Source organism: Hyla sarda, chromosome 5 (genome assembly GCF_029499605.1).
Source record: "Hyla sarda isolate aHylSar1 chromosome 5, aHylSar1.hap1, whole genome shotgun sequence".
Classification (NCBI taxonomy): Eukaryota; Metazoa; Chordata; class Amphibia; order Anura; family Hylidae; genus Hyla; species Hyla sarda.
In genome coordinates, this window is record NC_079193.1 from 152,258,275 (window position 1) to 152,284,178 (window position 25,904).

A 25,904-nucleotide genomic window follows, 5' to 3' on the forward strand; every position below is an offset into this window, starting at 1 on the left:
ACTTCTATTAAAAAATCTTAATCCTTCCAATAGTTATTAGCTTCTGAAGTTGAGTTGCTGTTTTCTGTCTAACTGCTTTCTGATGACTCACGTCCCAGGAGCTGTGCAGCTCCTATGGGGATATTTTCCCATCATGCACAGCTCCTGGGACGTTACATCATCATTGAGCAGTTAGACAGAAAACTTCAGAAGCTAATAACTATTGGAAGGATTAAGATTTTTTAATAGAAGTAATTTACAAATCTGTTTAACTTTCCGGAGCCAGTTGATATATTAAAAAAAGTTTTTGCCTGGATAACCCCTTTAAGCTGCTATACTGTTTGGCTTCATTACCTGCACCTAAACATCTTGGAAACCCAAATAGCCACTAACCCGGACATTATATAAGCAGCAGCACAGGCAAATTATTAGTACAGTAACCCCCCGACCTACGATGGCCCCGACATATGATAAAATCGACATACGATGGCCTCTCAGAGGCCATCGCATGTCGATGTCAGCATCGACATATGATGCTTTTATATGTCGGGGCCATCGCATTAACTGCTATCCGACAGCGCAAAATGCTTAAGCTGCTGTCGGAGAGCAGTGTAATGTGCCCCAGCAGGTTCACTTACCTATTCCCGATGCTCCGGGTCCACTTCGCGATCCTCCGGTGTCTTGCGCATCTTCTCCAGGGTCCAGGCCTTGCTTTCCGGCGTCGTTATTACGTCACTACGCACGCCATCACCGGAAAGCAAGGCCCGGACCCTGCAGAAGATGCGCAAGACACCGGAGGATCGCGAAGAAGACACCGGAGCAGCAGGACAGCATCGGGAGCCCCTGGAACAGCAGCGGGAGCGGTGAGGACCTGGTCCGGAGCGACGGGGACAGGTGAGTACAGATGCCTATACTTTACATTGCACGGATCCCTCAACATACGATGGATTCGACAAACGATGGGTCGTTTGGAACGAATTACCATCGTATGTTGAGGGACCACTGTACTATCACTTAAAATGCATCATCCACTCCCCGCTTCATTGTGCCAGCCTACAAAACATGTTTAGTTCCCATGGAAGTCTTGAGCCATTGTGATAATCATGACACAGACCCCTTTAGATGCAAATACAGATGAAAAATATGGTTGAAAAAGAATCCAGGCACTGGTGGTCTAAAACATTGCCAAAAAAATAGATAGAATTTTTCTTATGATATTTAATTGTATGTTTAGATATTTTCAGCCAAATAACAATTTTTAGGATGGGGAAAGTATAGTGCAGCAGGCCAGGGGTGATACAGATGTTGCTGTTGGATGGTGCAAACATTAAGTCCTACATCAGGTATGGTTGATGGTCTCATGCTCCAACGGCTAGTACAGTCCTGCACATGCACTTGAAAACTGTAAGAGAACAAAGAGCTATTGGCTTCCTGTCTCATTACTAACCATTTAAGGCCCTATACTGATTGAAGGGGTATTCCAGTTAAAAAATAAATGTTTTAATATCAACTGGCTCCAGAAAAATAAACAGATTTGTATATTATATGTCAGCGTACTGACCGAAACGCGTTAGATGATTCTTTGGCTCCTGCGCCTTGCTGTAGCTGCAATCGTGACGTCACGTTCAGTAATCAGATCTCCTTGCAAACTATCACAGCGTGGTCGCACCGGTGAGACGCTCACGGCCGGAGCAGATCTCCCGGCGCCTTCACCCGCTGTCTATCTGGACTGCCTGTCATACTGTCCCTCTGGGGGCTCCTGGAAGGACTGTGCTTTAGTACCCACACTATACCTTTGGACGAATAACACTCCGTGGATTGTATCGTGCACACTGGTATCTTTCACCGCAACTCAGGACAAACAACGCTCCGTGGATCTATCTATGCAAACCAGCTTTCAGACCACAGGTACCTTTAACCACTCATAGTGCCTATTACATGGTACCATACATAGATTTATACTTTACAGTGTATATGTAAGCAGATTGTATTATACTCGAATCACTCAATCACGATTATCTTACAAATATATGTAGTGAGTGAGACAGAAGTTTTCCGCCAATTACGGTCATCGAGGCGGGGGTCGGCATCTATCTGCATCATAGCTCAACTCTAAAGATAGAAGTAAGTCTACCTGTTACAGTATTTACCAGATACCTTTATTTATTTTTTCTGCCTAGTGAACGAAACCAACACCAGCTCACTCCTCAATATCTTCTTATCTCATCCAGATATTAATAAACCAACTGCATTAGTAAGTTTGTTCCCATATGTGTGTTCCTTTTATGTGCGCCGATACACAAATACAGTTTATTCTTGAGATTTGTAAATTAATTGTATTAAAAAATCTTAATCCTTCCAGTACTTATCAGCTGCTGATGTTGAGTTGTTCTTTTCTGTCTGACAACAGTGCTCTCTGCTGACACCTCTGTCTCAGGAACTGTCCAGAGCAGGAGAGATTTCCTATGGGGATTTGCTCCTACTATGGACAGTTCCTGAGAGAGACAGAGATGTCAGACAGAAAATAACTACTCAACTTAAGCAGCTGATAAGTACTGGAAGGATGAAGATTTTTTAATAGAAGTAATTTACAAATATCTTTCACTTTCTGGAGCGAGTTGATATGAAAAAAAAAAGTTTTTTACTTGAATACCCCTTTAATGCGCATGAATTTTCCATCAGCAGTGATATTAGTGAGTACAAAATGTAATCTTTAGGGTTATTTATTGACTGCAGCTGTCATGTGTTGGTAAAGCAAGTCTTCAATGCTGGGATGTCCACAAAGAATGGTGGAGGACCACAAATAGAAATGAGCAAATCGAAGCTGACGAACCCAAATTTGTTGCAAATTTCAGGAGATATTCTATTCGCAATGAATGCGAATATTGCTGCGATTCAATTGCACAAATTGCTTCACTAAATTCCATTTACTGAGGTGCAGGCTCCAGGGCATCTAAAATGGCGTATCCACATGTCAGTACATGGGGCAAGGAATGCTGGGAAGGCAAGGCGGGAAGCGAAGTAGGCGGGATGATCCTGAATCACATGCAGGACGATGAGCCTATCAGCAGCCCTGTGATGTCACAGCCCTATATAATCGGCAGCCATAATTCTGGGTCCTCACTTCATTACAAGATACTGAAAAAGGATTATAGGACGCAGAGCCTGTGTGTGTGTGTTAGGCTAGGTTTCCACTTGTTTTTTTTTACAAAAACGCCGGTAAAAACGCCCATTCTGCCACATGGTGGGTTTTTTTATTTATTTTTTGTGAACAAAACGCTGCGGCCAGATGTTAGCTGCAAGTCAATAGGGAACTGCAAAATACCAAATCCACTTGGCGTTTTTCAGTTTGGCGTTTTTTTTTTTTAAATCCTTTTGGTATTTTTGGGCTCCTTGGCAGTTTTTAAAAAACGTCCTCTTGTTGAGACTTTGGCGTTTTTTCTGGAAAATCTTGGCATTTTCCTCCCATAGAAGTCTATGGGAGTTTAAAAACACCAAGAAAAACGCCATGTGTGTTTTAACTTTGGCGTTTTTTCAGGTGGTTTTTATTCTCTATTGGACTTTAGAGATCAAAAAAAGTGATGGAAATACCTTTTTTATTAAAATTTCGTAGGGTACCATTAAAAAATTATAATAAAAAAGATACAGTAGTGATGGAAAAAATTGTATTTAACGAAATATATCTTTTTTTATAACAAAAATATTATACATTTTTAAACAGGGATCAATTTATGTGGGCGGGTAGGGCACTAAAAATGTAGCCGAGGATAATTAAAATGTAGTGTGTGAGCTTGTTTACTTTTTTTTCTTTTTTACATTTTTTAGGTAGTACTACTACTCCCAGCATGGAACACACTATTCCCTGATGGGAGTAGTAGTTACCTGTACTAACTGAAAGATCGTCGGGGTCCATTGCGATCCTCCTGTATAATGTATAGATGCGGCCTCTCTTCTATGGTCCCCTGCACTGACGTATATATACACCTATTCATATTTCCCGCAGAGAGCTGTGAGTGGCCAGATGGTACCAGCCAATCACAACTCTGTGGGAAATATGAATATGTGTTTATATACCTCAGTGCAGGGGACCATAGAAGAGCGGCCGCATCTATACATTATACAGGAGGATCACAGCGGGTGTCAGGAGGAGGGACAATCGCTGCAATCTGTCTATTAATGCAGGTACTACAGCTCCCAGCATGGAGCAGAGTGTGCTCCATGTTGGGAGCAGTAGTACCTGCAGTAAGGGACAGATCACAGCGGATGTCACTTCTCATGACACCCCTGTGATCCTCCTGAAGTGACTGTCGGGATCGGCTGTACCCAGGGCTACAGAGCCGGGAGAACAGCTGATGCTAAGCAGTAGATATACATCCTATATCTACTGCCCCAGCAAGAACTTACAGTGAGCCTGCAATGTAAATACAGTATACACATTGCTGGCTCACTTAACCCCTTGCTAAACTGTGCGCTAAGCTAGCCCGGCAAGGAAAGAGTTAACTTACACTGCCGGACAGTGTAGGTTAACCCTTTGGGCGGTATACACTATATACAGCTATCTATAGATACAGCTATCTATAGATAGCTATCTATAGATAGTGTATATAGTGTATACAGAAGACAAAGAATTCTCCTTACCTCCCTCCAGTCCCTGCGGCTCAGTGTAGCTCTGCCCCCTAGTGATGATGTTATTAGGGGGCGGAGCTACAGACGGGATCCAGGCTGGTAAGGGTATAAGGCTCTGTTAATATTGTCCGTTTTGGATAATGTGAACAGACCCTTCTGCCAGTGTCTACCCAGACAGGGAGACTCCAGCTGTTGCTAAACTACAACTCCCAGCATGCTGGGAGTTGTAGTTTTGCACCAATTGGAGGCTCACTGTTTGGGAAGACATTGCATTATGGGCGCTCTCCCCTGCAGAGAGCGCAAAAAATTTCCTAACCCATTTTTTTTCTCGTTTTATATCCGTGTATGCAGAGGATTACAGCGGATTCGATGGATTGCGACGGATTAACTTGATTTGTTTTTATTCTAATAAAATGGTCAACGAGGGCTGTGGGGGAGTGTTTTTTAAAATAAAATAATGTGTTGTATTTTTTTTTTTAAATTGAATATTCAGGCTTAGTAATGGAGGCTTTCTTATAGGCGGAATCAATTACTAAGCCGGGGCTTAGCGTTAGCCCCAAAAACAGCTGGCGCTAACCCCCAATTATTACCCTGGTACCCCGGAGCTGGCCCGGAGCATAAAAAATGGCGCTCCTGTGCCTAGGCGGTAACAGGCTGGCGTTATTTAGGCTGGGGAGGGCCAGTAACAATGGTAACGTCAGGCTGGTAACGTCACCCTGGTAACGTCAGGCTGTTGCTGCTTTGTTGGCATCTGGCTGATACTGAATATACAGGGAACCCTTTGCGTTTTTTTTTTTTCATTAAAAAAAAAAAAAGGCATTGGGTTCCCCCTATTTTCAGTATCAGACAGAGACAGTCAGTGTCTTTGTTCCACAAAAAATCATCTGCTGGTTATACTAGTCTGTAGACTGTATAATACCTAGCAGTCCATTCCTAATAGTTTTTGACAGATGGCAATTTTGTGTTTAGTACACAGCTTTTTTTGTGTACTGCTGGTGTTTTACAAAAATATGTTTTTTTAAAGGTACTGTAGCGCATTTTTCTGCCCTTATCATTGTATACCACATACGTACATGTAAGTAGTGTACTATATTGTACCCATTAATCTGTCAAGGGCATACATACTGTTAAAGGACAGACAAAAGTAATCACCGGCTGATGTTTTACAAAAATACAGAGTTTTTAGGCGTAGTGTAGCGCATTTTTCTGCCCTCATAAGTGCATACCGCATACGTACATCTAAGTAGTGTACTATTTTGTACCTGCTAACCTGTCAAGGGCCTAGATACTGTGAAAGTCCAGCCAAAAGTATACACCTGCTGCTGTTCTAGACAAATACTGTTTTAAGCGTAGTGAAGCGTATTATACTCCCCTCATATACGCACTAAGTATGTCAGGCAAAGAAGTGCCAGGACGTGCACGGAGGAGTGGCAGAGGCCTAAATCCTTCAGGCAGAGGTCGCAGCAGACTAGGGGCGAGTTGCAGCAGGAGTCGCAGCGAGAGGCCAGTGCTCCCGTTATGAGCTAGCAGTCATGTCTCGGCCAGCAACCCATCTGCCATCATCAATTGGTTAACACAGTAATCCAGTTTATCACAAGTGACATCTGACACCACCAGTCAACAGTCGGTGGGTTCCTCAGAAACAACCCTCAGTTGGCATGGCCCAAGAACACTCTCTCTCCTCCAGAGTCTCATTGCCTCTGTCCCATGCTGCCCCCCCTAAAGAAGTATCTTATGCTGTGAGTTCAGTTCCACTATTCAGTGAGGAGGATCTAATAGAGGACAGTCAGCAGCTACTGCCCAGCCAAATGGCTACTGCCCAGCATGGTGGCAGAAGTGGAAATTCTGGAGCCAAACGTGCCCAGGGGAGACCACCTGCTTCGCGGCAGCCTACCTTCCCGGGAAGTAGAGGAACAGGGGTTCCTGGACATGGCGGCAGTAGCAGTCAATAAGTGCAGACTGTTGGAGGGAAAATCAGCTGCTCGGCGGTGTGGCAGTTTTTCATCAAGCATCCGGAGGCGGTATAAATAGCCACATGCAGGATATGTCGGCAGAAGGTGAAGCGTGGCCAAGGTCCCAATGTTGGAACCACAGCCCTGCGTCAACATGTGCTTCGCCACCATAAAGCAGCCTGGGAGAACCTTGGCTCGGATCTAGTGGTCCAGCCTGCTGCATCACCCAGTGGCACGGAGCTCCCTCTTTCAGTCAGATTTTCCTGCTCCCCCTACTTTTAGTCAGCCATTCTGCCAACAATCCATCGGTGAAGCCATGTCCAAGACACAACAGTATGTGCCCACTCATCCAACGGCGCAGAAGCTGAATGTGCTCCTGTCTAAGTTGCTGGTGCTGCAGTCCCTCACTTTTCAAGTGGTGGACTCTGCACCTTTCAGAGAACTGATGGATTGTGCCGAGCCGAGGTGGAGAGTGCAAAGCCGTCATTTCTTTGCGAACAAGGCAGTACCAGCCCTGCACAATTTTGTGGAAAAAAAGGTGATCCAGTCCTTGAGCCTGTCGGTGTGTACCAAAGTGCACGGCAGCGCCGATGTCTGGAGCTGTATCTACGGTTAGGGACAATACATGTCCTTTACGGCTCAATGGGTAAATGTGGTTCCTGCAGAGCCACAACAACAAATTGGAGAGGTCACGTCACTTCCTCCTCCACTCTCTCAGGCCATTTGTCCTGTGACAGTGTGCGACTCCCCCGCCTCATCCTCCACCATGTCCTCAGCCTCCACTGCCCAGACAAGTCTCAGTGGCCCTTCAGCATACCATGTGTACAGGGCACGGCACTGTCACGCCGTTCTTCACATGGTTTGCCTTGCCAAAAAGAGTCACACAGGATGAACTGCTAAAAGTCATTCGTAAAGAAATCAGAGCATGGCTTACTCCACAAAAATTGGAAATGGGAACCGTGGAGACTGACAACGGGAAGAATATCTTGCATGCGCTGAAACTGGGAAGGCTGAGCCATGCCCCCTGCATGACACACGTGTTCAATCTGGTTGTGAAGCGGTTCCTGAAGTGTTCCCCCCATTTGCAAGACATCCTAACAATGGGAAGGAAACTTTGCATGCACTTCAGCCACTCGTACACCGCAAAGCACACCCTCCTTCAGCTGCAGCATTAGAATGGTATCCCCCAACATAGTGTGATTTGTGACGTTGCCACACGTTGGAATTCCACCCTCCATATGTTTGACCGACTGTACGAACAGAGAAAAGCCATCACCGATTTCTTGATGATAAAGCAGATAGAGGTACTTCCCTGTGTAACTTCAATGAGAACCAGTGGCAGCTCATACGTGACACCTGCCGTTGGCTCAGGCACTTTGAGGAAGCCAAATTATTAGTAAGTCGCCAGGATTACGGGATGAATGACGTCTTTCCACTGCTTCATTTCTTACAACACAAGTTAGAAACGATGGCTGGTCAGGACACTCAAGATATGGTGCCTACATCTCATGGCCACATGAGCCCTGTGGGGGCTGAACTGGAGGAGGAGGAAGGGGAGGGGTACCGTGGAGCACGGTTTAGGTTTCGCCAAATGGGGGGGTTTCTAGTAATCTGACAGAAGAGGAGGAGCAGGAGTAGCCAGAGGGTTATGAGGAAGGTGAGACAGAGGACCCAGACCCTCTATGGCAGTATGTAGTGGAGATGGAGGCAGGGAGTCCCTCCAAGTCACTAGCACAAAACAAAATGGCATGATGCATGCTCACTTGTTTGAGTAGTGACAGCCGAATTGTCACCATTCGGCAGCGGGATGACTTCTGGATCTCCACCTTATTGGACCCTTGCTACTACCACAAAATAGGGGCCTTTTTTACACCCACTGAGAAGGAGGACAAAATGACCTACAACAGAGGCATCCCATGTAGTCAGTTGGCCGATGCCATAGTCCATCCTCTCGCAGATCTGAATCGGGAGGCCCCCTGCGCTCACCTTCCACTGCCATGGCTGCTGGGGAGGGGTGGGGTGGCAGGAGCAGTACTAGCTCGATCAGCAGCAGCTTGAGTCTACAGTCGCTGGTGAGTAGCTTTCTTCACCCACATAGTGAAGCAACTCATCAGCAGCAGGTATAGCTGGAGCAGGACCTGAACCAGCAGGTAGTGGCATACCTTGACATGCCCAAGCCAACACACCTTGAAGATCCACTGGATTTCTGGGCAGCCAAATTTGATTTGTGGCCACAACTAGCACAACTTTGCCCTGGAAAAGCTGTTCTGCCCAGCCAGTAGTGTGCCATCAGAGCGGGTGTTTAGTGCGGCGGGGGCCGTTGTCACCCCAAGGAGAACTCGTCTGTCCACGAAAATTGTGGAGAGACTGAACTTTGTGAACATGAATCAGCCATGGATCAGCCAGGATTTCCAACCACCAATGGCTGATGCATGAGAGTAGATTGACCATGGTGTCACACCAACACTTCACAAATATGGATAGTGCCAAACAGATTTAAGGCGATGCTCCCCAGTTACAAGCATTCCTCCGCATCAGACCTTTTTTAACCCACCTTCGTCACCAGTTAATGGTATTGCCACCCACCGTACCACTCTGTCACCGGGTCACTTTCAGGACTCCTGATGCTGCTGCTGCCACGTCCAGGATTTCTCATCCAGCCACTATATGGTCTCTTCTCATGCTTCAGCCCACTCCAGGCTGTGTCATTTAGCCACTATATGGTCTCCTCATGCTTCAGCCACCTCCAGGCTGTGCCATTCATCCACTATATGGTTTACTGATGCTTCAGTCAGCTCCAGTCTGTGTCATTCAGCAACTACATGGTTTAGTAATGCTGCTGGGCCTAGGACATTACCTATATATGTTTATGGTAGCACTAGGTACCATACATCTTCAAAGGAAATTTAAAAATTAATCTTTTATTCTTAGAGATTGTGAGGCCCCATTGTCTCCTCATCTGCCGCCAACTCCAGGCTGTGCCATTCAGACACTATATGTTCTCACTAAGCTGCCACAAACTCCAGGCAGTGATTCAGCCACTATATGGTCTCCTCATATTGATGCCACCTCCAGGCTGTCTTATTCAGCCACTATATGGTCTCTTCTCATCCTTCAGCCAACTCCAGGCTGTGCCATTCAGGCACCATATGGTCTTCTCCTACTGATGCCACCTACAGGCTCTGTCATTTTGCTGCCATATGTCATGTGCCTTTTTAGATTTGGTCCTTTGTACCCACACACTGGGGCCCGGGACACTAAAACTTGGGAGTTAAAAGTTCAATTTCAAAATCCTCAATTTCAATTAAAAAATCTAAAATTTCTATAAAAAATTCTTGCATTTCAATGGTCTCCTCATGCTTCTGCCATCTCCAGGCTGTGCCATTCAGACACTATATGGTCTCCTCATGCGTCAGCCACCTCCAGGTATGCCATTCAGCCACTATATGGTCTCTTCATGCTGCCACAAACTCCAGGCTGTGCCATTCAGCCACTATATGGTCTCCTCCTACTGATGCCACCTCCAGGCTCTGTCATTGTGCTGTCATGTGACATGTGACTCCTTGTTAGATTTGTACCCACACGCCGGGGCCCGGGAACCTAAAACTAGGAAGTTAAAAGTTCAATTTCAAATTCTTAAATTTAAATTTAAAAATCATACATTTTAATGGTCTCCTCATGCTTCTGCTAACTCCAGGCTGTGCCATACAGACACTATATGGTCTCCTCATGCTTCAGCAAACTCCAGGCTTTGTCATTGGGCCAATATATGGTTTGCTTTTGCTGCTTGGCCTTGGTCTTGGAATACAAAATGTGTTATGTTAGCACTAAATACTCTAAATCTTCAATTTAAATTTCAAAATTCATCTTTTAATCTTAGGGGTTGTGAAGCCCTAGTGTCTCCTCATGCTGCTGCCAACTCTAGGCTGTGCCATTCAGGCAATATACGGTTTAATGATGCTGCTGGGCCTGGGTCTAATTTTTTTTTATGGTAGCTCTAGCTACCCTAAATCTACAATTTCAATTTCAAAATTCATCTTTTAATCTTAGGGATTGTGAAGCCCTGGTGTCTACTCATGCTGCTGCCCACTCCAGGCTGTGCCATTCAGACATTATATGGTCTCCTCATGCTTCAGCCACCTCCAGGCTGTGTCATTCAGCTAATATATGGTTTACTGATGCTGCTGGGCCTAGACCTAAAAAATTTTTATGGTAGCACTAGCTACCATAAATCTTCAATTTAAATTTCAAAATTCATAATTTAATCTTAGGGATTGTGAAGCCCTAGTGTTTACTCATGCTGCTGCCAGCTCCAGGCTGTGTGATTCAGCCTCTATATGGTCTCCTCATGCTGCCAACACCTCCACGCTGTGTCATTCAGCCACTGTATGGGCTCCTCATGCATCAGCCTCATCCAAGCTGTGTCATTCAGCCACTATATGGTCTCTTCATGCGGCCAACACCTCCACGCTGTGTCATTCAGCCACTATATGGTCTCCTCATGCTGCCAAAACCTCCATGCTGTGTCATTTAGCCACTATATGGTCTCCTCATACTGATGCCACCTCCAGGCTCTGTCATTCTGCCATTCTGCGGCAGTGATTCTAAAAGTGATGCCTCCAATCTGCATGTCATACTGAATAACAGAATTATTTCACTACCCCAGCACACTCCATATGCATGTTAGAACACAGCAACGTGTTCTACACACATATTGAGGCTCTCTGTAGGCCAGAAATAGACGTTTTTAATATAGATTTACTGCAAATAAATTTGTATCAAACCCAATTTGTTTGAAAAATTCGGCGAATTGACAGAATCGAATTTTTCAAAAGTTCGCTCATCTCTAACCACAAACTTAAAGGGGCATTCCAGGAAAAAACTTTTTTTTAAATATATATCACCTGGCTTTTTATTACCTTCTTTTTGTTTACCTACTTGAACAAACCCTCTTGTGAATGTAAATAGTGTTTTTCTATTCACTTACTATTACCATGTAGACACCCCTACCTTCAGCATTATTCTTCAGAATTCGATACTATTTTTCAATAGTAAGCGACTGCCTTTAAGTCCACCCTCCAATTTAATATAATAGATGGCTGGAATATTGTACAAACAAGCTCTTTTTACCTTTTTCTTTTACCCCGATTTCTTCATGACTGTAGATGCTTGTAAGCAGGGTCCTCACATCTTTTGTTTGAATTGTTGGTTTCTTACTATGTTATGTTTGATTTAATCTGCACATGTATACTGCTGCAGGGCATGGTGATGGTGTATAAATAAAATTATTATTATTAACCCCTTAAAGGGGTTCTCCTGTGCTTACACATCTTTTCCCCTATCCAAAGGACCCCGTTTGTAATCAGACCCCGGAGCGTGTTCGCTCCGGGACTGATTACAGGCGACCACCGGGCTGGCGGCGTGTGACATTATGCCTCCGCCCCCGTGTGACGTCATGCTCCGCCCCTCAATGCAAGCCTACGGGAGGGGGCGTGATAGCTGTCACGATCAGGCATCTTATTCCCTATCCTTTGGATAGGGGAAAAGATGTGTAAGCACTGGTAAACCCCTTTAAGGATGTCGACTGTTTTTACCATAAGGACCAAGTCCAATTTTTCAGATCTGGCATGTGTCTCTTTAAGTGGTAACACCTCTGACATGCTTTTACTTAGCGACGCAATTCTGAGATAGTTTTATTGTGTTACATATTGTACTTTATATAAGTGGTAAATCTTTTTTTTTTTATGTTTGAAAATTTTTATTCATTTCCAAAATAAGACAAACATACAATAAGGTAAGCATATGAACAATCTGAGGCAATCACAAGAGCAACTGAGCGTGCTCAATCACAGACAGGAGAGCATGCAAAACATTGTGAGCCAATAACCAGTCAAAACAGAGTACAGGGGCAGTGACTAGGGGCCACCACCTCACCAAAGAAGGGTTATGTGAAAGAGTGGCACAACATGGTGGAGGCCAGTAACAGGTGCCACTGGGCCCTCCCCTGTCAGAAACTAGAACATAGAGCTAGGGCACAGGAGTCAGATAGCGTGTCTCCAATCCGAGCAGTAGTGGGAGAAGGATAAAGAAAAAGAAAAGAAAGAAAGGTGGGGCATAGGGGGGTGAGCTGAGAGGAAGAGTAGGAGGGAGTAGGACAGAGAGAGAGGAGAGACTAGAGTATAGGACAAAGCAGTATAGGTGTACGTACCTCGTGTATGCGGTGGATCCAGCGTCCCCACGACACCCAGGTGGATATGAAAGTACAGGGCTCGAAATGTGTAGGCAATGAGAGAGAGCTTTGGAGTGGGCAGGAAAGGGCTACGGGTATTGTGGGCATTTTAGTAAGTCTAATTGGTTAAGTAAAGTTGTTCATAGTCTCTGGAGGACATGAAGTCCGACCAGGGGCGCCAGATCGCGAAGTATTTCTCTTATTTTCGCCTAGAGTCAGCTAAGAGTTCCTCCATGCGGCTTAACTGTGAGACCTCTTGGAGCCATGAGGAGAACGACGGCGGGGTGGGCGATCTCCATAGTCTGGGGATCACCACTCTGGCCACTAATAACAGGAAGGAGAGTAGATGTTTCACGTGTCTAGGTGTGTCTGGGGGGAGGACAGAAAGTAGTAGTATCTCCGGGGTCTTTGGGAGCTCCACCGAAGTAATGAGATGAATAGTCCGCAGCACCTGTGACCAGTAGGATGCTAGGGCAGGGCAGGTGAGCCACGTGTGGAGCATGGTGCCCCTCTCCTCCCCACACCTCCAACAGCAGTCCGAGGTGCCAGGGAACATTTTGGCTAGGACAGTGGGTACCCTGCACCATCTGGATATGATTTTGTAGTTAGTTTCCTGGGCTTTACAGGAGGTGGATATCTTATGGCATTGGGAAAACGCCATCGACCAATCCCTCCCAGAGATCTCACGGTTTAGGTCCTTCTCCCAGCCCTTGCAGAATGGTAACGGTCCAGGGGTGGAAGAGTGTAAGATCAGGGCATAGAGATCGCTGACGGAGCAATTGGCCGGGGCGTGTGGAAGCGCACAGCTTCAAAAGCCGTGAGAGGGCGATGCAGTCTCAACATGTTCCTTTTCGAGAGGTAAAAGTGGCGTAGTTGCGCGTATTGAAAGACGTGTCGGAGTGGGGGAGGCAAGGGGCAGCAAGTACGGCAAAGGTTTCAGGTCGACAGATGTCAATTGGGACGAGAGAACCGGTCCCTCCTCTCTGGAGAAGGAGAGGAATGAGCGGGAGGAGAGGGCTGGCGGGAAAGATGGGTTACGAAAGAGGGGTGTGAGGGGACCATCAGGGAAAGGCGGGAGAGGTAGGAGTAGTGCGATCCAACTATTGAGTGCAGTACTGGTGGTAGTGAGGCCATATGAGTGTGGGATTTCTGGATGTGGGGAAGCCAAAGAACAGACCTGGAATCTAGATCAGCTAGGTAGCCTTCGAACTCCACCCATTGTTTAGTTAGTCTACCATGAAAGCAGTCAAGCACTCGATTAAGGACAGCAGCAGCATAGTAGGAGAGAAAGTCCGGGAGGGCAAGGCCCCCCTCCCTCTTTTTCCTAATCAGTACATGTCGCGCGGTCCTGGGGCAGCCATGGGCCCTGACAAATCCAGTCTGGAATAAGTGGTAAATCTTTGTTGATGCATGCATCATTTTATGTGAAAAACTCCAAAATAGTGTGAAAATTTAAAAAATGTTGGCGTTTTTATTATTTATTTATTATTTATTTATAATTTTTCATTGCATTCACTTTATGGTAAAAAAATATGTTATTTTTATTCTGTGGGTCAGTACAATTATGGTGATACCCAATTTATATAGCTTTTTTTAAATCAATTCTTTATTTAAGATTTTCACAGTTTAAAAAAAGACAAAATCTGAGTAAAAATGCGCATGCTGAAAAAGATGAGGAGACACGCGGGCCTGTAAAGCATGAATAGGCAACAAGAAAAAAATAGGGCACACGGTTCCTTCTTATAGCATATGTAATGTACTTAATATACATTCAGCTAAACAGGTAATGAAACACAACTAAAGTATAGTTACCCACATAAGTGGGGGAACATCTAGAAAGCATGAGTGTATAACTAGGAAATACTTTGCAAGAAAAAGAAAAACTAAACTAAAAGTGAAGAAACAGGAAAAAAGAAAAAAAGAGGAGAAAGGAGAAACACAAAGAGTAATGGGATAGAGCCAGAGTAATAGAAAAAAATAAAAAATAAAAAAAAGATAGTAAGAAAGATAAGATAGTAGTGGGAAGTTTAAAGGGGTACTCCGGTGGAAAACATTCCTTTTTAACCTCTTAAGGACGCAGGGCTTACCTCTACGCCCTGTGCCCGGTCCAGGTATATAACGCGGGGTCATGCTGTGACCTCGCATCCTACCGATTCAGTCCCGGCGGCTAATGACTGCCGGGACCCTGGGCTAAGAGCGTGTGCCACCGATCGTTGTGCTGCGCACTATTAACCCTTTAGATGCGGCGTTCAAAGTTGATCGCCGCATCTAAAATGAAAGTAAAAGCTTCCCGGCAGCTCAGTTGGGCTGATAGGGACCATCGTGGTGAAATTGTGATGTCCCGATCAGCTAGAACATGAGGGGAGGTCCCCTCACCTGCCTCCATAGCGTCCGATCGTCGATTGATTGCTCCAAATCTGCTCCAAATCAACGGTTGATTACACTGATCTTTGCCATGTCAATGCATGGCAATGATCTGTGTATGAGATCGGTATGTGCAGTGAAATAGCCAGCAAGGGGGGCTATAACAGTGTAAAAAAAAAGTGTAAAAAAAAAGTTAATAAAGATCATTTAACACCTTCCATCATAAAAGTAAGAATCACCCCGCCCCTTTTATTCCCATTAAAAAAAAAAACAGTGTAAATGAAAATAAACATATGTGGTATCGCTGCGTGCAGAAATGTCCGAACTATAAAAATATATAGTTAATTATACCGCAGGCTCAATGGCGTATGCGCAAAACAATTCTAAAGCCCAAAATAGCGTATTTTTGGTCACTTTTTATATCATGAAAAAATTAATAAAATCAGATCAATATAAAAATAGTACCAGTAAAAACTTCAGATCACGACACAAGAAATGAGCCCTCATACCGGCCTATACGCGGAAAAATAAAAAAAGTTATAGGTTATAGGTTATATATATAAATTTTCCTGCATGTAGTAATGCAAAATCAAACCTATATAAGTAGGGTATCATTTTCACCATATAGACCTACAGAGTGAAGATAAGATGTCATTTTTACAGAAAAATGCACTGGGTAAAAACGGAATCCCCCAAAATTTACAAAATGGCATTTTGTCTTAAATTTTATCGCACAATGAATTTTTTTTTCCACTTCGCCGTGGATATTTTGGTAAAATTACTAATGTCACTGCAAAGTAGAATTGGTGGCGCAAAAAATAAGCCATGATATGGAATTTTAGGTGCAAAATTGAAAGTGTTAAGATTTTTAGAAGGTGATGAGGAAAAAAAATGCAAAAACGGAAAAACCCTGCGTCCTTAAGGGGTTAATCAACTGGTGCCAGAAAGTTAAACAGATTTGTAAATTACTTGTATTAAAAAATCTTTACCCTTCCAGTACTTATTATCAGCTGTATTCTACAAAGGAAATTCATATCTTTTTTAATTTCTTTTTTGTCTTGTCCACAGTGCTTTCTGCTGACACCCGATGCCCATATAAGGAACTGTCCAGAGCAGGAGAAAATCCCCATTGCAAACCTATGCTGCCCTGGACAGTTGCTGACATGGACAGAGGGGTCAGCAGAGAGCACTGTGGACATGACAAAAATGAAACTTAAAAGGAAAATAATTTCCTCTGTAGCATACAGCTGCTAAAAAGTACTGAAAGGATTGAGATTTTTAAATAGAAGTAATTTACAAATATGTTTAACTTTCTGGCACCAGTTCATTAAAAAAATAAAAAATTTCTCCGGAGTACACCTTTAAGGCAGAAGAGAGTAGAGAAGGGAAGGGGAGTGTAAGAAGTGTGAAACTTGGAAGAAGTGAGGGAGGGGGGGGGGAGATGGAGGAGGGGGTGATAAGAAAAAAGTAGAGAGGAGGGAACCCCTACCCTGTATAAGGTGTTAGGGAGGTAGACCACGAGTGGTCAGAGGGCGATTACCGGGAAAGAACTTCACAAAATGGGAATGGCTAATTCGCAGCCTTGTATACCTGCCATGGCAACCATGTCTTTAGAAAGATATATGTGAGTGATCCCTCCAACGTGAGAGCTCCTCCATCCATTGCAGCTGAGATACCTTCGATATCCAGAGCTGAGCCGCAGGTGAGTCAGTCTGCTGCCAGTGCAAGGGAATGAGGGGCTTGGCTGCTGAGCTTTATCTTCAGGGAGATGTGATCGGAAAACAGAAAGTTTAGGGCAGCCCTCAGTGGGAGTTGAGGCCAGATCCCCTCTTCCCCATTGGTATAGGCAGAGTTACCCCCCCCCCCCTCTTCCCCAGTGGTATAGGCAGAGTTACCCCCCCCCTCTTCCCCATTGGTATAGGCAGAGTGGCCCTCCCCCTCCTCTTCCCCATTGGTATAGGCAGCGTTACCCCCCCCCCTCTTCCCCATTGGTATAGGCAGAGTTACCCCCCTTCTTCCCCATTGGTATAGGCAGAGTGGCCCTCCCCTTCCTCTTCCCCATTGGTATAGGCAGAGTTACCCCCTCCCTCTTTCCCATAGGAATATGCAGAGTTACACCCCCTCTTTCTCATAGGTATAGGCAGAGTTACACCCCCCCCTTTCCCATAGGTATATGCAGAGTTACACCCCTCTTTCCCATGGGTATATGCAGAGTTACACCCCCCCTATTTCCCATATTCCCATAGGTATATGCAGAGTTACACCCCCACTGTTTCCCATAGGTATATGCTGAGTTACACCCCCCACCCCCCTCTTTCCCAAAGGTATATGCAGAGTTACACACACACACACACACACACACACACACACACATCCCTTCCCATAGGTATATGCAGAGTTGAAAAATAAATAAATACATGATGCTCACCTGATGTCCCATGCAGCAATCTCCTCAGCAGCAGGGGCCATGTCTTCTCTCCTCCACAGTGCAGGCGTTGATGAGTGACGTCATGGGCACCTGTACTGCGTGCTGCGTAGGGGTGGAGGTCACGTCTCCTCTGTGTAAGCTGCAGATGCGGCTCACACAGAGGGGATGCCTTCTCCTGTATGTGCGTGTATCGTGAATACACGAAAGGGCAGCGCTGTCTGCTTGGGATCTGGGACGAGCATCCCAGATCCTCAGTAGCGACAGCAGGCCCTTAACCCGGCCGGGCCCTCGGACGACGTCAGTCCGCCCCTGGCGCATCATGTTGTGAAGGAGATCACTAGGACATATGCATATGTCCAGTTGTGCTAACTAGCTAGCAACCTGAACGTATGCGTATATCCTAGGAAGGGAAGGGGTTAGTAACAATAACAACTATAATAATAATAATACAATTTTCAATGAATTAACCATACAACATTCTATGGCAGAGTTTTCTATAAAATCATAAATCCTGGGACGAGAGTTGAAACTTAATTTCTGTTGTAGATTAAAGAAGAACTCCGGCAATAATGAAGTTATTCCCTATGCACAGGATAGGCGATAAGTAGCTGATTGCGGGGGGCCTGACCATTTTGACCCACCCGCAATCTCTGGGACCCGGCGTTTAGTGTGGAGCATGTGCTGCAGACGGTACCCACTCCATAAATTTTTATGGGAGTGCCGAAAAGACCCAAGTAAAGCACTCGGGGATCATTAATGCTCTCACAGAAATGAATGGAGCGTGTGCCATCTCCTCACTGAGAAAGCCAGGTCCCATCCCTTGGATCGTGGGGGGTCCCAGCGGTCAGAACCTCCACGATCAGCTACTTAGCTAACTTTTCTTTAAATGAATTTAGATGCAAATTAAATACATTCTCCCTTGTCAATGTTACCAGCCTGCATATATAAAATCAGGTCTGTTTATTGTCTGTTCATATTCTTGTGTATAGTGAAAAGATCATCAATAAACCTTATTCTTTCCTAACTCAATATCCCCAAGTTAGATTATCTTTATAGTAAATGCAAAAACACCCATTCCCTTTTGTCTGTTACTTATATGAATAGCAGTTACATTTAAAAAGTGTATTTAAGTTTCCTGTAGCTATATCTGTCTGATATATCCTAAGGAAGGTCCGTCAAGTGAAAGACTTTGCTAACATGAAAGTATCATCAGATCGTCCACTTCACAACGAAAAGCCACAAAACTGGACTTCTGACGACAGTAAGAAGTTTTTAATTTTTAGTATGTTATTTTTCCAATAAGAAGAATATCCTATTGATATATACATTGGGGGTTATTTACTATCATGTTCCCAATGTTTTTTATAGGGCTTTGCGGCTGAATTTTGGCGCTAATTTTGGCGCCAGAAAAATTCAATAAACCCAACCAACTCTCCACTCATCCCGAAAAATGGAGTGTGTATTTCGGGAAAAGAGGTGGGATCTTAACAAAAAGAGCGTGTCCCCAACATATTAACTAAGGTTTCCACATAAAATGTGGTGGATTTGAGTTCCAGAAAACCTGACAGATCAGAACATTTGTTAAAAAAAAAAAAAGTAAAATGTAGGGAAATGTAAAACATAGGGAAAGTAAATTTCATCGAAAAATACCCATCGGGGGGGGGAAACTACAAAAAAAACTCCACTCTACTCTTAGTAAATCAGCCCCATTGGCACTGATTTACTAAGAGTGGAGTGTAGTTTTCTTTGTGGTTTTTAATTCCCTACAATTTATTTTTACAGTATTTACTAAGGTTTCCCTACATTTTCCACTTTCCCTACACTTTGCTTTTATTACACATGCTCTGATCTGTAGGGTTTTCTTCAGCTGAAATCCACCACATTTTGTTTTTTGTGAAAATGTTGGGAACACGCCCCTTTCTGCTGACCACGCCCCATTTTCCCGATGACCATGCCCCTTTTCAGATTTTCTCAGTAAAGTAGAAAGTTTGTGGGGGTTTTTCAATTCTGCCGCAAATTATGGAGCAGACAATTTCTGGCACAATGGGACAGAAACTGGTGCACAGCCCGACAAAACATGTCGGGTTTGCAATAGTAAATGAGGGCCATTGGGTTTTAAGAAAATGTGATTTGTTTTGCCCTGTTGGAATTCCTTATTTAGGAAAATACATATTGCCTGGTTAGACTGTTATGAAATAGAATGTATTCTGCTATCTCCAAATATCTGTTAAAGAGATACATCTTAACTAGAGTTGTCTCATGCTTAGTAAAGAAATTAACCATAAAAATATCCATAGTAATTTCATGGCTGATGGCAGTTTAATAGATATGTCCCACATGCATAGTAAACAATTTGCTACACATTCCGAGTCATTATGCAAGCTCTGGTATGTCTCAGTCGATGTCATATATTCCCTGGAATTATTAACAGAGGCTGGTAAAGTGTATAGCCATTAAAATTCATTGGAAGATAAACAGCTATTATCTGAAAGGAAGTTGAAGTAGGCTTCTATACTTATTGAAAATATCATCCTCCAGCGGACCACTTCTTTGTAGTCTTATAGTTGGCATGTGAAGAATGTCCATAGGAAAGCTCTAAGTGATGGAACAAAGCTTACTGACTGTAGCTGCCAGTAGTTCTAGATCCTACTTTGGACAATGTTTGATATCCGCACTTGCTTAAAGTAACCAACCATTTACATTTGCTGTTATTTTATTCTCTAATGTTGATTCACCTGTTTGTTGGTGTTATACTTCGTCATAGTATGCAAGTGATAACTTGTTTTAATTGGATCTCTTTAAAGGGAACCGTCAACAGCTTCAAGCCCTCGAAATTTCTGACAGGCCAATGCAGAGGTTGGGAAGGTAGTTATAACTTCTGTTTTGGTCACATTTTGGTCAGTTTTGGTCAGTCAATTTACAAGACTTAGGAAAACATTGATGTCCTGGTCATCACAATGCTAATACACAGAAGGTGGGCTCTTCATATTGGGTGCCCAGGGTTCTCTGCATTGAGAGCTGCTCCATCACCTTCTCTAAGCTATGATTTACAGCACCAGTTGTCTTCTGATTAGATGCCAATGCTGTTGCTCCATTTCAAATGTACAGGTTGTTGGACCCACATTCAGTGAGGGTCAGGGACGTGAACACATATACTTAAAAGGGGGCTTGAGCCCCTGCCCTTTTAATGCACCTGCCCTATAATGCCCTCACTGATTGGGACCTTTATGGGGTTATGCGGGTTCCATTTAGCTGACATGACTTCTGAAGGGCCCTTACCTCAGGAACTGTGTTGTGTTAACTTGTAAGGTTTTTAGAAAAATGTTTAAATTAGAAGTGCCCTTTAAATCCATTTGAGCCCCTGCACCCCAAAATGTCCGTGCACGTCCCTGGTGAGGTTACATATTCAAAAACCTGTGCAATTAATGTTACAGAAATATTAACCCCTTAAGGACTGAGCCCCTTTTCACCTTAAGGACTGAGCCCTTTTTGCAATTCATGAGCACTGTCACTTTATGCATTAATAACTCTGGGATGCTTTTACCGTTTATTCTGAGACAGTTTTTTTGTGACATATTCTACTTTATGGTAGTTCCGTTGATACTTGCATCATTTCTTGGTAAAAAATTCCCAAATTTGATGAAAAATTTGAAAATGTAGCATTTTTTTTACTTTGAAACTCTCTGCTTTTAAGGAAAGTGGAAATCCCAAATAAATTATGTATTGATTCACATACATAATATGACTACTTTATGTTTGCATCATAAAGTGTACATGTTTTTACTTTTGGAAGACATCAGAGGGCTTCAAAGTTCAGCAGCAATTTTCCAATTTTTCACAAAATTTTCAAAATCAGGATATTTTAGGGACCAGTTCAGTTTTAAAGTGGATTTGAGGGGCCTTCATATTAGAAATACCTCATAAATGACCGCATTATATGACCGGTGTACAGGTGGCTCAAGTGCTTGCAAAGTTTCCTTCCCCTTGCTAGGATGTCTTGCAAATGGGGGGGAACACTTCAGGAACCGCTTGACAACCAGATTGAACATGTGTGACATGCAGGGCGCATGGCTCAGCCTTTCTTGTCCCAGCGCAGACAAGATGTTTTTTCCATTGTCAGTCACCATGGTTCCCATTTCCAGTTTTCGTGGAGTAAGCTATGCTCTGATTTCTTTATGAATAACTTTTAGCAGTTCCTCCCCTGTGGGACTCTGTTCACCAAGGCAAACCATGTGAAGAACAGCGTGACACCGTCGTGCCCTGCACACATGGTATGCTAAAGGGGCACTGAGACTTGTCCGTGCAGTGGAGGATGAGGACACAGTGGAGGATGACGAGGTGGAATCGCACACTGTCCAAGGACCAACTGCCTGAGAGCGTGGAGGAGGAAGCGTCGTGACCTATCTATGTTGCTGTTGTGGCTGTGCAGGAACCACATTCACCCAGTGAGCCGTAAAGGACATATATTGTCCCTGACCATAGTTACAGCTCCTGACGTCGGCACTGCCTTGTACTTTAGTACACACCGACAGGCTCAAGGACTGGCCCACCTTTTGTTCCACAAAATTGTGCAGGGCTGGTACAGCCTTCTTTGCAAAGAGATGACGGCTTGACACTCTCCACCTCGGCTCCACACTTGAAAAGGGAGGGACTGCAGCACCAGCAACTTGGACAGGAGCGCAATCAGCTTCTGCTTCGTTGGATGCATGGGCTCATGTTGTTGTCTCTTGGACATTTCTTCGCCGAAGGATTGCTGTTGGAAGGACTGACTCAAAGTAGGAGGAGCAGGAGCATCTGGAGCGACAGAAGGAGGGTATGACACACAGCTCCCTTCGGCTGAGGTGGTGGAGCCTTGGCTGGCGTAAACATGAGGCGGTGTGCCACTGGGTGATGCAGCAGGCTGGACCACCACATCGGAGCCACGGTTCTCCCAGACTGCTTTATGGTGGGGCAGCATATGTTCACGCAGGGCCGTGGTGTCAACATTGGGACACTGGCCACACTTCACCTTCTGCAGACACAATTTGCATGTGGCTATGTTAAGCTCCTCCGGATGCTTGATGAAAAACTGCCACACCACCGAGTAGCTAATTTTCCCACCAACAGTCTGCACTAATTGACTGCTACTGCCGCCATTTCCAGGAACCCCTGTTCTACTACCTCCCGGGAAGGTAGGCTGCCGCGAAGCAGGTGGTCTCCCTCAGGCACATTTGGGTCCAGAATTTCCACTTCTGCCACCATGCTGACTGCCAATCATGCTACCACCTTGCTGGCTCAGCTGCTGCCTCACGGGCAACCTGCAACCCTCTTCTCCTGATGATGATGATGAAGCCCCTTCTGCACCCGTCTCCCAATTGCGATCGGCTTCATCATCCTCATCCACAAGTGTCTGCACGTCACTGATGTCCTCCTCAGGTTCCTCAACAGAGTCTTCTTCAGGACCCTAAACGCTGGCAACACCACCACCCACTTCACTCTTCTCATCACTACTTGCCCGCCTAGCAGAGGAAACGGCGGATGTCTCCTCCACTTCTTGGCTGTTCAGTAGCTGCTGACTGTCCTCTATTAGATCTTCCTCACTGAATATTGGAGCTGAACCCACAGCATAAGATACTTCTGTAGAGGAGGGAACAGCATAGGACAGAGGCAATGGGATGACAGGGACTGCTCCCAGGCCATGCCAACTGAGGGTTGTGTCTGAGGAACCCACCAACTGTTGACTGGGGGTATCAGATGTCACTTGTGATTAAGGGGATGACCGTGTTAATTAATCAAAGACGGCAGATGGGTTGTTGTTTGAGACATGACCACTAGTTGATACCGGAAGATCAAGCCTCTTGCTGCCACTCGCCCCCAGTCTGCTGCGACCTTTGCCTGTGCCTGATGAATTTAGGCGTCTGCCACTCCTCTGTGCATGTCCTGGTACTTCTCTGCCTGACATACTTAGTGCGCATATGAGGGGAGTACAATACGCTTCACTACGCTTAAAACCGTATTTGTCTAGAACAGCAGCAGGTGTGTACTTTTGGCTGGCATTTTACAATATCTAGGCCCTTAAAACTTTCTCAGGAACAAAACAGAACAGCACTTACTTTCTCAGGAACAAAACAGTACAACACTTACAGTACATGTACATATGTGATATGCACTTATGAGGGCAGTAGAAAGCACTCCACTATGCTTAACAGTATTTGTCTAGAACAGCAGCAGGTGTGTACTTTTGGCTGTCCTTTCACAGTATCTAGACCCTTGAGACTTTAACAGGAACAACATAGTACACCACTTAGATGTATGTATGTGTTATGCACTTATGAGGGCAGAAAAATGTGCTACAGTACGCTTAAAAAAATATTTGTGTACAACACAAGCCAGTGAGTACGTTTGCTTTCCTTTCACAGTATCTAGGCCCTTGAGACTTTAACAGGAACAAAATAGTGCACCACTTAGATGTACGTATGTGCTATGCACATATGAGGGGAGAAAAATGTGCTACAGTACGCTTAAAAAAGGATTTGTGTACACCAGCCAGTGAGTACTTTTGCCTGGCCTTCCACAGTATCTAGGCCCTTGAGACTTTAACAGGAACAAAATAGTACACCACTTAGATGTACATATGTGGTATGCACTTATGAGGGCAGAAAAATGTGCTACAGTACGCTTAAAAAGTATTTGTGTACAACACCAGACATTGAGTACTTTTGCCTGGCCTTTCACAGTATCTAGACATTGAGACTTTAACAGGAACAAAATAGTACACCACTTAGATGTTCGTATGTAGTATGCACTTGTGAGGGGAGAAAACTGCACTACAGTACGCTTAAAAAAGTATTTGTGTACCTCAGCTGGTGATTACTTTTGACTGGCCTTTCAGGCCTTGAGACTTTAACAGGAACAACATAGTACACCACTTAGATGTACGTATGTGGTATGCACTTATGAGGGAAGAAAAATGCGCTACAGTACGCTTAAAAAAGTATTTGTGTACAACACCAGCTGGTGAGTACTTTTGCCTGACCTTTCACATTGTCTAGGCCCTTGAGGCTTTAACAGGAACAAAATAGTACACCACTTAGATGTTCGTATGTAGTATGCACTTGTGAGGGGAGAAAACTGCACTACAGTACGCTTAAAAAAGTATTTGTGTACCTCAGCTGGTGATTACTTTTGACTGGCCTTTCAGGCCTTGAGACTTTAACAGGAACAACATAGTACACCACTTAGATGTACGTATGTGGTATGCACTTATGAGGGAAGAAAAATGCGCTACAGTACGCTTAAAAAAGTATTTGTGTACAACACCAGCTGGTGAGTACTTTTGCCTGACCTTTCACATTGTCTAGGCCCTTGAGGCTTTAACAGGAACAAAATAGTACACCACTTAGATGTACGTATGTGCTATGCAGTACGCTTAAAAAAGTATTTGTGCACAACACCAGCAGTACACACTAGTGCTGCAGCACACACTCGCTGTGTAGTACACGCAAAATTGCACTTTCTCTCTCAATCTCACTCCCTTCCCTATCCGTGCTTCTAGGCAGGATTTGTGCTTGAGCTGAAATGCTGCTGTTCTTCTGTGCAACACACTGCTCTCTGTAATAGAATGCTGTAGACAGTGACTGAGAGGTAAATCACTACAGTAAGAATTATTTTCTGTCAGACTCCCAGCAGACAGCCCGTGACGGGTAAGCTTTTCAGAAGACTCTCTGCGTCTTTGGATTTTAACCTTTTGGCTACCATCTCAGTCTCATCATCAAGGCTGCCATGTATATATGCTTCTACGGCTTCCTAAGACTGAGTGAGTTTTCTAGAAGTTCACCCCGAGGCAAAGAGTTCACAAAAGGTCAGTTGGTCTGGTACAGGGATAATTTCAAACTACATCTGCACGTGTCCAAGACTTCTCAGGTCGGGCCACCCGTTGAAGTATTTCCGAACCTGTAACGAGTGGTCTCCGGTGAGGGTCTTGGATAACCTTATTTCCCTGTTAAGAAATGCCTTCTGCTTCCTTTATCTGTAAAGGCTATGACTTCTGCTCAGTTTATCAGTCACATACGTTCATTGGTCACTGGCATGGGTATTAACCCTCTGTCTATTACAGGTTATTCATTTCGGATTGGCGCCAATTCAGCTGCTTCAAAGCACAAAGTGCCAAGCCATACCATAAGGAAGCTGGGGCGCTGGCAGTCATCATGTTTTTCCCGATACCCAAACCCTTTTCCGAAATGTCAAAAGCCTTTTGTAAACTAGTCATGTAAATAAAATGTGTTGTTACCATTTCGGTTTCCTCCCTTGCCTCCTTATAGCTTTTATCCAGTATTTACGGTCAGCT